The sequence below is a fragment of the Saimiri boliviensis genome, chromosome 7, assembly GCF_048565385.1.
Source record: "Saimiri boliviensis isolate mSaiBol1 chromosome 7, mSaiBol1.pri, whole genome shotgun sequence".
NCBI classification, from domain to species: domain Eukaryota; kingdom Metazoa; phylum Chordata; class Mammalia; order Primates; family Cebidae; genus Saimiri; species Saimiri boliviensis.
Genome location: NC_133455.1, coordinates 69,061,092 through 69,072,278, shown reverse-complemented (window position 1 = coordinate 69,072,278; position 11,187 = coordinate 69,061,092). Strand labels below are relative to the sequence as shown.

The 11,187-nt window shown below is 51.5% G+C and overlaps 1 protein-coding gene across 9 annotated transcripts in view; it reads right to left on the bottom strand.

Moving 5' to 3' along the window:
- The window catches only part of HOXC4 (homeobox C4), a 140,191-nt gene that overhangs the window by 87,659 nt on the left and 41,345 nt on the right, over positions 1 to 11,187 (bottom strand). For 3 of the 9 annotated variants that reach the window (XM_074402702.1, XM_074402705.1, XM_074402706.1), the window contains exon 1: positions 4 to 1,033. The exons of 4 other annotated variants lie outside the window; for them this stretch is intronic. The gene's annotated coding sequence lies outside the window, so the exon portion shown is untranslated. Of the gene's footprint in view, positions 1 to 3; positions 1,035 to 9,734; positions 11,166 to 11,187 lie in introns of those variants that run through there. 2 more of the 9 variants (XM_039471809.2, XM_039471812.2) reach the window with 2 other exon arrangements.

The window sequence follows — 11,187 nt, the reverse complement described above, 5'->3', positions numbered from 1 at the left end:
TGCCTTGGCAAAATCGTGGCACCACTGGGATCTGGGGAGCGGCCTTCGACTGCAACTGCGCGTCTCAACACCACAAAAATGCAAAAGTCGGAGAAGGGGCCAGCGGCGGCTTCAGGATCTGGCCTGGGAGAGGGCACCAGAGTCGGCTCTTCCCAGCCAAGCGGGAATCAATGGCGATCTGCTATAAACTTCCCCGCAGTCCCTCCGTGCGCTCTGGTCCTGGCGGGCGAGCCACGTCCCCAAGCTGCTCGCCAGCCTCGGCCCGCACCTTGGCCGCCTCCTCCGAACCCAGGACCCCCAGCCTCGGGCCTCGGCCCCTCCCTGTTTTAATTACGTGATTGATTTCCGCTTTGGCCGCCTCGGGACGCCTCTGCCTCCGACTGTTTAAATCTTTCGGCTCCCTTTTTGTATTTCCGAGTCCTCCAGGCGGGCTGTAATTTAGGGGCGGCCCGTTGAGTGGCCGGCGCGCACCGCGCGGCCTGGATCCGGGGCGGGCTGCGGCCTTGCCCTACACTCCAACGAAATGGTCCTGCCGCGGTGCTCGGGCGACCGGCTCTGCAGCGGCCCCGCGGCGCGGGACTCTCAGACTGTGGTCCTGCCCATTCGCTTTCTGAATTATTTTGTGCTCCATTTTTCTCTGATAGGAAAACGTTCTCTGTGTGGGTTATCCCTTCAGGCCTGGCCTCGGAGCTGGGCTCTCTGCGGTCCTGCGCTTTTCTCCTCCCCCGAATGAGGTGTGTGTTGGAAGGTCTGATTGAGCCCGGAGGAAGCGCGACGCCTGGCTCCTGGCTTGAGGGGAGCTCCAGCCCCTTCGCCCCAAATACCTGGGCCCTGCGCTGGCTGGCGAGAAGCACCACGCGAGACGCGAATTCGGCCACAACTTTACGCGAGTCAGCGCGAGAGGGACCCCAAGGCTGGCGGTCCCCGCTGCGGCCCCTACCCCGCAGCAGGCGGTAGGTTTGACTTTTGCTCCACAGCCCAGAGGCCCCCTCGCCCTGGCAGCCCCAGCGAGCACCCGGCAGCAGCTTGGGGTGGCTGCGCGCACCTCCGCCCCGGGAACACGCTGTTCAGCCCCCTCCACCCGACGGATTGAAGGTGAGGCGAAGGAAGGGAAAGAGGGGAGAAATTGATGAAAGAGTAGATTAGGGTGGGGAGAGAAAAGAGAAGACAAGAAATGAGGAAAATGAGCCCCTTCTCCCACCGTGGCTGACTTCTTTCCCTTTCTCGTTTTTCCTCCCCAAACTGCTGGTTTTCCGCTTAATATCTCATTTATTTGCAACAAATAAACATTGCTCTGCTTATTCTCTCACGTTGTGTTCATTCTTTGATATTTTCTAACGAGGCAGCAATGAGTTACTATTAGCAGTATTTTATGATCACACACACACACACACACACACACACATTTTTTCTCTCAAGGAGAGAAGGAGATTGGGAATGTCTTTCTGACTGGGAAGAAGTTCAGTGAAACTTGAGTTGGTCACAACCTTCACCCTGTACCCTAACCTACGATGCCCCTATACTGGCCCCCCCAGGCCCCTTCTCCCATAGCAATGTTTGAGGGCAAATAAGAGTCCGCCTGCTTGGCTATTAGGATTCTGGAGACGTTGGCATCTGTAGCAATCATTAGTCAAAGCCGCGGAAGCCAAAGGAGCCGAGGAGTTGGACAGAAAAAATCTTGGAAATGATATACAGGAGCCGCTGAGGCATCAATCCCAGCCGATAAGAGCGGGGCTGCTGGGAGCAAGGCGGCCACTTAATTGGGGCCTGGGCACCAAGAACGACTGGAACGGAGGAACCTATGGGTTGGGCAGTAACCCTGGCATCATTTGGGCACTCTGCAAAAACAGCTGGGGACTTGAACCCCTTTCCTCCCACATTTCAAAGACCCAGTTGGAGGTGTAGGGAAACCTATAAGCCCCTGCCAACCTCTCACCCTGGAGAGCCAAGAGGAGTCGGGCTTCTCTCTCCCTTCTTTTTAGTGGCTACCTTGAGAGGCAGGAAGCCTCGGCTTGGATCTCGGGTCACAGAGGCAGCCTGGGGGCAGGCTGTGACCCCTAGAGTAGGTTTTCAGGGGACAGATAACTCAGTGGGACTAGATTTGGAGATGGCCTTAGAAATCGAGACAGAATTACTTGCTTTAATAAGCCAAATATCCAAAATATATTTGTTCCCTACTCCCATTCACCTGATATCTTAGGGAGACAGAGAGATGCAGTAACTTTAAGTCCTCCTAGAAGGGAGATCTATGCCCCTATACACAGATACATGCATTATGGAGCCATCATCTCTAAACGTACGTTCAAACACGTAAGTTTTTCAGCAAAAATACAAAGACTAAAAATATCTAAATATGTAGCTATTTTATGGCTTAGGACCCTCGCAGAAATCTAGATAAAATTTTCAAAACAGACATTGAACACACACATAGTTCTTTCCAACTAAGAAGAAAAATTCCCAAATATTCAACTAGGTGTTTTGAGAGAGCTGTACCAATACATCCTAGCATATACATCTAACCACTATAGAAAGATTGGTAAAGTGCACACGGGAATTCGACCAAGGACTGTTATGTTCACTATAGATCTATAAATCTAAAGACCTATAAATCTGCATTTAAATGTGGAGCAGAAAGGAGTATAAAATATACATCCTGATATAGACATAGAACCATCGATAAATACATTTTCACATACATAACTATAGGAGTGCTCAGCTCTCTGTGAAGATTATTTGCATGGAGTCCTAGGAATGAAGAGGAATCTCTAGTGCTTGCGGGTTTGGGATATCCCAGCCCAGTCTTCTCTGAAAAAGAAATGATGGTGGACTGGAGCCTTCGCAAGTACTAAGAGGGCCCAGGAGCTCATAAAATCTATGACATATTTCTAGCATATAGGGGCATTCTACTGACAATGAGTATAAGCCCTGATGCCTGGGCCTGAAAGCCTCCTGGCCTGATCTGGCCTGAACTAAGTCTGAGTTAGAGAGCTCTTAACTTCTTTTTCCTTCAGCTCCAAGGCTCAAGGGAGGGACTTGCCAGGGAGGGGTGGGGGGTCCTTAGGAGGGGAAGACTCATTATCATTAGAAAATGAAGCTATTTAGGTAAAATATTTCATTTGGTAGACAGAAATGTGAGAAGGCTGGGGGTACACACACACACACACACACACCCCCTTGCACCCATCTTAACTACAAAAAACCCAGCCACAGACTGCAGAGTTTTGTCTATTCATGCTGTATTCGTTGGGATCCCCCATGCCTGCCTCCCATCTCTTCTTTTTCCTAGCTCCCTTGAACTCTTTCTCTTAAACATCTGAAGTTCTACCTTGTCAAAGGGGTTTTGGGGCTTGGGGAAAGACTGACAGGGAGAGATCAGCCCAAGAACAGAAGAGTCCTGATACAGCCAGGCCCTGAAGCTATTTGCCTTCAATGTTAGTTCCTTTGTGATTGAGGGGCTGGGGGACCAGGACTGCATGGGCAAAATGAAACGAAAAGTTGCATGATTTTTTTTAAGGGGAAAACTTTGAAGGGAAAAAATTCCGGTGTTCAGCCTTTTTAAAAAGAAATTTGGAGGCAGAGGATTTTAAAGACTCTAGATGCTCTTCCCCCCCCCCCCCCGCCTCTCCCCCCTCCCCCACCCTTAGTTACTGGGGAAGGGAGGCAAGGAAGGGCCTCAGGTGGGCTTGGGGAAGTGCAATCCAATCTACCAAGCCAGCTTTGGGGGAAAGTGATTTACAAAGCAAAACCTCAGATGTTACTTCCGGAGAAGTCACCAGATCAAAACACCCTCCTGTAGGCGTTTATGACCCTGTCTTTACTCCCAACAGGAAAAGCACCCTCAATAAAACCTCAGCCCATGCTCCCATCCTCCACCAGGGGATGGAGAGAGACACAACATAAAATGAAAGACCTGACCCTTATTACTCCCTACACACAAACACACACACACACACACACACACACACACACACACACACCCTGTGTTTTCCAGCCAGAAAGTTGACATTTTAAAGCAGTATTTACTAGACAAGAGATTTCTCTCTAATTTCTGAGCAAGGGAGCCCTAAGGAGTTTGAAGTTTGAGCTTGGAACAGCAGGAAAGGGGGATTAGATCAGATAAGATTCTGGCCTTTTAGACCTTCCATGTCTCTCCAACCCACTGACAACTCAATCTGGGCCAACACCACACTGAAGATCACAGAAAGCCTGGCTACCACCATCCCTGGAGGCAGCTCTAGGGTTTGGGTTTTCCAGAAAGGCAGAAGGAAGGAAACTCCACAGCTGCTCAGGGCTTAAGGGGTGGGGGTGGGGGTGGGGTGGGGAGGACAAATGGTTTTCAAGCTGGGCTGACTCGAGAACGGTGGGGTGGGAGGGAAGAGTGGGAAGTTGGTTCCATGCTGGTTACTATATCCAGCCCAGGCTTCTGACTTCTACCATACCATCCTTGGGCACATATATGTAATTCTGTGTGTTCAGAGGTATTCCGGTGTTCAGGGCCAGGGGCTGGGGGAAATGAGGATCTTTAGAGGGCAGAACCAAGCTTGAACCGCCTCTCTGAGACCTGTGGTGCAGCACTGAAATGATCCTAGGTGACCAGCCTACACATTCCACCTAGCCCGTATGGGGTTCACATCACTGTAGAACTTTCTCTGTACATGTGTGCAGGTGTAGAGAAGCAGTCTTCTCCCTGTACTGGCTTCCCAGCATGCCCAGAGACTCTTGTTATAGCTTCTCAAATGTGGTCCTTAGAGGCTGAACAAGGTCCCGCATAACTGAATTCAACTTTCTCAAGTCCCACGTGGCATACCCATACCCCTTCCTCTGGGGCTTCTCTGTTCCCACTTTCCCCATGAGTGAGCCTTAGGATTGGGAGAGAGATGATTACAAGGGTTGTGTAGGGCTCAAAAACAAAGAGATAACTATCACCCAAGTTCCTCAGCCCAGACCTTGTCTGGCAATTAATTCCCTGGGCTGCTGTGGCCCCATCAAAGCAACTGAGATATTATCAGAACAGACACACCACTATGGGTCACAAGGAGCCAATAAAAGTGGGGAGGGATGGGAAACGATGTGACTTTCTTGGTTCTCAGACTAGTCTTCTCCTTAAATTGAATCCCTCACCTCAAAACCCTAGCTTGACGTCCTGATTTCAGATTTTCTTTCTTCTTCACCTCAAAGGGCTAAAGGGGCCCGAGTCTCACTAAAGAAGAGGCTCAGAGTGTTGGTGTTTGTCTTCTCAGCAAAAAGGACCCAATTAAATCCAGAACAATGACGTTTCAGCATTCCACCACCTCAAAAACTCAGCCCAAAGCAGTTACAGACAGAGGGCAATAGTAAAAAAGAGAAAGTTTACTTGGATATTAGGAGGGGCTGAGGCACGCTAATAAAATCTCTTTTCCCAGTGCCTGGGTGGATAGAACCAATCTCCCCGCCTCTATTTCCTAACCCTTCGTGGGATCTGGCACCCCAGTGTGAGAAGCCCACATTGAGGGTGAAAGTTGGTCTCCAACAAGGCTGTCACACCATTCACTGGGGAAAAAATGAGCGTGTCCTTTAATTCTAACTCATAAAAGAGGCAAATGGAGCAGTGTGGTTGAAGGTAACTTGGGAAGGAGGGCTCAGTGGTTTCTGAGAAGAGTTGCTCTTTCTGGCTTCTTATTCTTCTCACCTGGCTTGTGGCATTGTCCCCAAACCAGCTCCACCCAGAAGACAAACAAGCGGGGGTGGGGAGGGGTGTTGACAAAGCCTAGCTCAGTCTGGGCTATGCTTCCCATTCTTGCACTTTTAATGCTCCCAGGGGAGGGCTGAGAGGTCCAGGTGACACAGTCCATCAGAACTCCTGCCCCTTAGCTCAAAGGGGGCAAGAGATCAGGAAAAGAAGGAGAGGAGAACTCAACCAGAAAATTCACCCTGAAACAAAACTCTAGAGAAGGAGCTGGGGGAGAATGCCTGGGTCTGGACCCAGCAGTGAACTGGCTCAGGGCCCAGCGCAAGCATTCAGGAAACACAAGCGTTTCTGTCACACATGTGCACACCCTGTGCCATCAGATGCTCTTACTCAGAGTTTCTTGCCTATTGCTTGTTCTTGGCCTAATCCACGTAAACTCACACACTGAAATCCACACCTTCAGTAGCTGTACTTTTTGATGGCTATTGGCCAGGACACAGGCTCATCACTTAGTCTATTACTAATATTACTATTATCACGTCCTGTTAAAAGAATGGAAGGGGAAGGGGTTTAAACAAATTCATCAACTATTTAACACGGAGAGTGAGGAAAGTCGTGATTCTCTGTGCTCATTCCTTTCCAGAACCCTTAACTAGCTCAAACTTATTTGACAAACGAAAGGTACCAAACACAACTTTCAAAAAAATCTCCACTTTTGCTCCCTTCCCTAACCATGCCTGAGGTAGTCTGATAAAGCTAATGGCTGTTGGAGCATTTCCAGAAAGATAAATCAAAAGGGCTCTCCTCTAATCACCCCACTTGCCCTGACGAAAATCAGAACAGAATGAAAACTTGTAAAAAATAAGTATATGGGGAATTATCACAGCCAGAATTTGAATTCAGGGCTGAAATTTCAGATCCGCATTTGCTCTATAGCCTAATTTAGAGTCTACATCTACAACACCCCAAAAATTGGGTAGAATCACGCTGGCGAACGTGGAAATAATTCAGAGGATACCCCCACAGCCTCACATCCTTGTGCAACTGACTCTCAGATACAACTTTGTTAGAAAACTGTGATTGACTCCCAGACACAACTTTGTTAGAAACTGAGGAGACAAGCCAAAGACTCCTCAGAGCTGGCTCAGGGACTGAGAGAGGAAGCTAGAACATGCTCAGTATCACTCCAGCCTTCCAAGTCTGAGATAGGGTAGACCCAGCAGCTAAGGCGGCGCTGGGAAGGGAGGGAGGGAGGAAGAGGGCCATATGGGAAGAGTGAGACAGAGACAGAAGTACTTTTTGCTGATTGGTTGGTGGGGACCATGTGACTCTGCTTAGTGCATTTCGGATTGGTGGCTTGACCTCTCCTAGGGTTAAAGACCTAGGAACAAGATTACAGGCTTTCCGCGTTGGCTGGAAAGCTTGGCACCTGATCGCCTGCCCATCCTCCGCTCCAGGGAGACTCCAAATTCGGGTTGGGGAAGGGCGGGGAGTGGGGGGAACCAAGAATTTCAAACCCCTTTTGTGGCTACCCTGTTTCCAGGTGGAACTAGAAACTGTTTTTACACAATAGGAAAAAAGCTAAGGCAAACTATTTGAGGGGAAGGAGGATCAATTATCACAGGAAGAGAGTGATATTTAAATGGAACTTCTGAGCCTAAAGAACAGAAGAGGGGTGAAGAAGTCGTCAAAGGGCTCGAGAGACGCTGTGTAAAGTCTGTAAACACCCTCGAGTGCCGGTCTACACAGAGAAGAGGGGAATGGGACTGAGATTTGGCCAGGAGGCAGGGCAGGCGGTAGAATCTTGCCTGGGTGTGGGTTTTCGGCTCTGGCTAAATTCCCGGTTAAAGACCACTGCATTCCCTCCCTAGTGCCCTGGGGAGGCTGGAAGGAGGGGAAGAGTCAAGTTATAGACCAAGAGAAACTCCCATCTCCCTGCTGCTTGGATCGGAAAGTTTCCAGAAACCTTCAAAATCACAGACTCGAGGGAAGGAAAGAGCCTAGAAGGACGGGTAATGAGGAAGGGAGAAACTGGTAATTAGTTTTTCCAATGCGCTGCTGGAGAGAATTCCCTGGGATCCTAGGAAAATAAAGGTGTCAGGGAGGAGGGTGGGGGAGGCTGAATCTCAGCCCGAGATGGAGGCCCTGAGGGATGGCCTCAAGGGAATCCTCCGCGCGTCGGGTGCCCAAGCTCCTCATGCAAGTGAAAGACCGTTAGACGGAAGGATGAGGCTCAGCTAAAACTCCCCATTTTGGGGGGCCTCTGTGCCCCCTTTGTTCTCCCAGAGGCTGCCTGGGTTATCCTTCCCTGTCTGCTTCTCGCTTCTTCCTCAGTCCCTTGGGCAGCAGAAATGAGGCTAACAGCATTCCCTCTCCATCCCACAACAGCACCTCTCCACAAAGCAGGTGCCCAGACACCCCTGCTCCCCAGGCATACCCCTCTTCTGGAAGGTGCAGACCTGGCTCACTCCCTCTGCTCCCCACCCCTTTCTACCAGCCTGGAGGGTTTGCCCTTAGGGGTCCACTGGCCTTCAGCCCTGCTTCCAAACCCCTGGCTATTCCTGGCTGGCCGGTAGAGGAGCCTGAATTCACATGTTGTCACTTTCCTGGCTTAGCTCCCAGTGACGCACAGGGAGGGGCAGCACTCGCAGGTGTGGAAGACACGTGCCTCCCATGCCCAACGCTTCTGCTGCTCCTTCCTAGAAACGTGAAGGGTGCCCTAGCCTGATGATTGACCCCAGGGTGCAGTGCTCAGATTGGGCCCTGCTTGCTCCATGGGGGGAGGGGGCGACTCTCTCCTTAAGGTTGGGGGACTTACTTTCCCAGCCTAGCAAAGACATTGCCTCTGCTCCCTCACCCATTCAACACACAATTACACTCTACTCACAGCAGGGACCTCTAGGCCTCTTAGGGCCTAGTTTTATCTGAGGCAAGGGCTGGGAGTGCCAGGAAGACCGAAGCAGCTAGAGGGAGAGGAGGAAGCGTGCAACCACACTGGCTCCAGACGGTCTAAGACGCCAGACTACGGAGGCTGAGACAGCTGCACATCCAAGCCTGGTGTTGAGGGAGGGAGCGGGCACTCTGGGACCTCTGGGTTCAAACAGCCACCTTTGAGATGCTTCTACCAGTTCACAAGGTGGTAGCCTGTGGACTCAGAAGCCACAAAACCCTTCATCCTTCCCTTTCTCCCCAGCTTCCCACCCTGCCTGGACTCTGGGCCACTGGCCAAGGGCTGAAGTCACCCCTCCCTGGAACAGGGGGCCCTAGAGGCATTTTGCGCTTGGTTCTAGAGTTTACATACCCGCACAGACACCAAGCACCCTTGTCCTGCCGCTTGCTTGCTTCTCAACTGAAAGGGGTCAGGAAGATCTGGGAAAACTGAACAGCCAAGGCCTCTCTACCCCAGCTGACTTGCAGTCAGAGAGAATAAGGAGTGGGGAGGGGAGGGCTGCTCTGGGCAGACAACCTCCCCCATCTTCCTACTTCCCAGCGGCTTCTTCTCTTCTCCCACCCCAGCCTGGGAAGGCCTCTTCCCCGCTCCCCTTAATGAGTGGGAGCTGCCTTCTATCAAGTGAGAGGGGGTGGTTAGGTAAATGGGAGAAAGGGTCTGAGAGAGAGAAAGAGAGAATTAACTCACAGCGTTAGCCTGGGATTCAATTGCGAAGATGTAACCTCTCTCACCATCGTTCCCAGCGCCGTAATCCCCTCTAACTGCCAGGCCCTCTGTCCTAGCATTAAACCTCACCAGCAGCTGCGTGGCTGGACAGTTAAGATTATATATGATGTAAATATATTGTGGGTTTGTCAGCTCTCCCTACACCATAAAACTTGGTTTAATGACATCACGTGGTCCCCCAAGAGCCACTCACGGGCTTGCCTTCGGGCCATTCACATAAATAACCTCCAAAAGTTTCAAACTCCTAAATTCACATAGAAGCCATGCCTATTTCTCTAATGCTCAGTTACACTAAAAAGCCCTCGTGCTGTTCCTTTGCCCCACCCCCACCCCCCCATTGCAGGGTGGAGAGGGGGGAGAGGGTGGATCCTTATTTATTTATTTACTTACTTATTTCCATAAGGACCTGTCGCCTTCGAGGTCGTGTTGATATTTTTGTCCTCTTATTTTTTTCCTCCTCTCTCCTCTAATTGCTCAGAGTGGGCCGTGTCCCCCTCTTCCCACTCCCCCGGGAAGGTAAGTCACGCTTCTTCCCCTTCTTTCTCGCTGCCAGAGGGGGTGGGTTCCAGGGCAAAGTGGAGAGGCAGGCTCCATGGTCTCCGTTTGGAACCCAGAAGCCCCCCTCCATGAACTCTCCCAGAGCAACGCCAGCCCCTGGTACCTGGAGATGGTTCTAGGAGGCTGGCTGGTGGGGAAACGACCCCAGGCCACATAGCAGAAGCCCCCGTTCAGGGAGAAAGCAGGGATCTGGGCCTGACGCACTCCCAGAGCAGGGGAGCAGGTCCGAGGCCTCTGGCTTGGTTGCTGCCCGCTGTCGCCGCGGAAGCCGAGGCTGGGGCCTGGAGAGACCTGCAGATTGTGACAGGAACGGGGAGAGCAAGCAGGCACGCTGTGTCTACACAAGCCTGGCCAAAATGAGTCAGACCTCCAGCGCCTCCAGGGAAGGAGAGGCCCAAACCCTGCGGAGCGGAGGCAGTGCACGGTGGGGCTGGTGTGCCCTGCCTGGCAGCTCTAACCCACGTAGCCCCTATCCGTGGCAAAGCCCTGGATTTTCCTCCTACAGTGGTGCACCAGTCCCCTGGAGAGGAAGCAGAGGGCCTGGGCAGCTGGGAGGCTGGAGCGGGTGAGTGTGGGCGCCACAGCCTCTTTCTTAGTTAACTGTTACCCACCAGAGACGCCAGTGCTTCTCCACGCTTCACTGCTCGCCCAATAGTTTTACTCAGCATGGAGAAAAAATTAAAATAACTCCCTGAAGAAAATGACACATTTTATTTCAGAGGGAGAGAAGGGAAGAGAACGAGTGCTGGTCTGGGCTGACTGCGGTGTGCAAGTTGAGGAGACAGCAGGCGCCCTAACCCGGCGGAGGGCAGTGCGAAGGGGAAGGGTGGTAGTCGTGGGCACTGCTCAATAAACATTTGCTGAGACCTCCTACATGCCAGGCATGGGGTGAGGAAAGGCTCGTGAGTCTTTTAAAAAATGATGGACAGACGGGTAGCTTAGGCAGTGGGATGCAGTGAAGTTAGTCCTTATAATAAATTCAAGGAGCATCAGCATTAATAATCATAAATATTCCCCTGCCCCTCCCCAGAGCCTCTCTGCTCCGCTTTCTTCTTGGCTGCTGGTGCAATCCTTTAGCCCAGCTCTAGACCCTCACCCCACCAGTGTGGGGGGCCTAGGCTTGGCTCCAGGAAATCACCCCATTGTGGGAGGTGGGAGAGGAAATGCAGTAAAGTTTTATGGACCCTTCCCACATTTGTTTCTACTGCAAAGTGCTTCCTCCCCCAGCCCATCCCAGGAGCCTGGAGAAGTACCTGAGCCTCCAACGCTACCTGAATAATCTGCC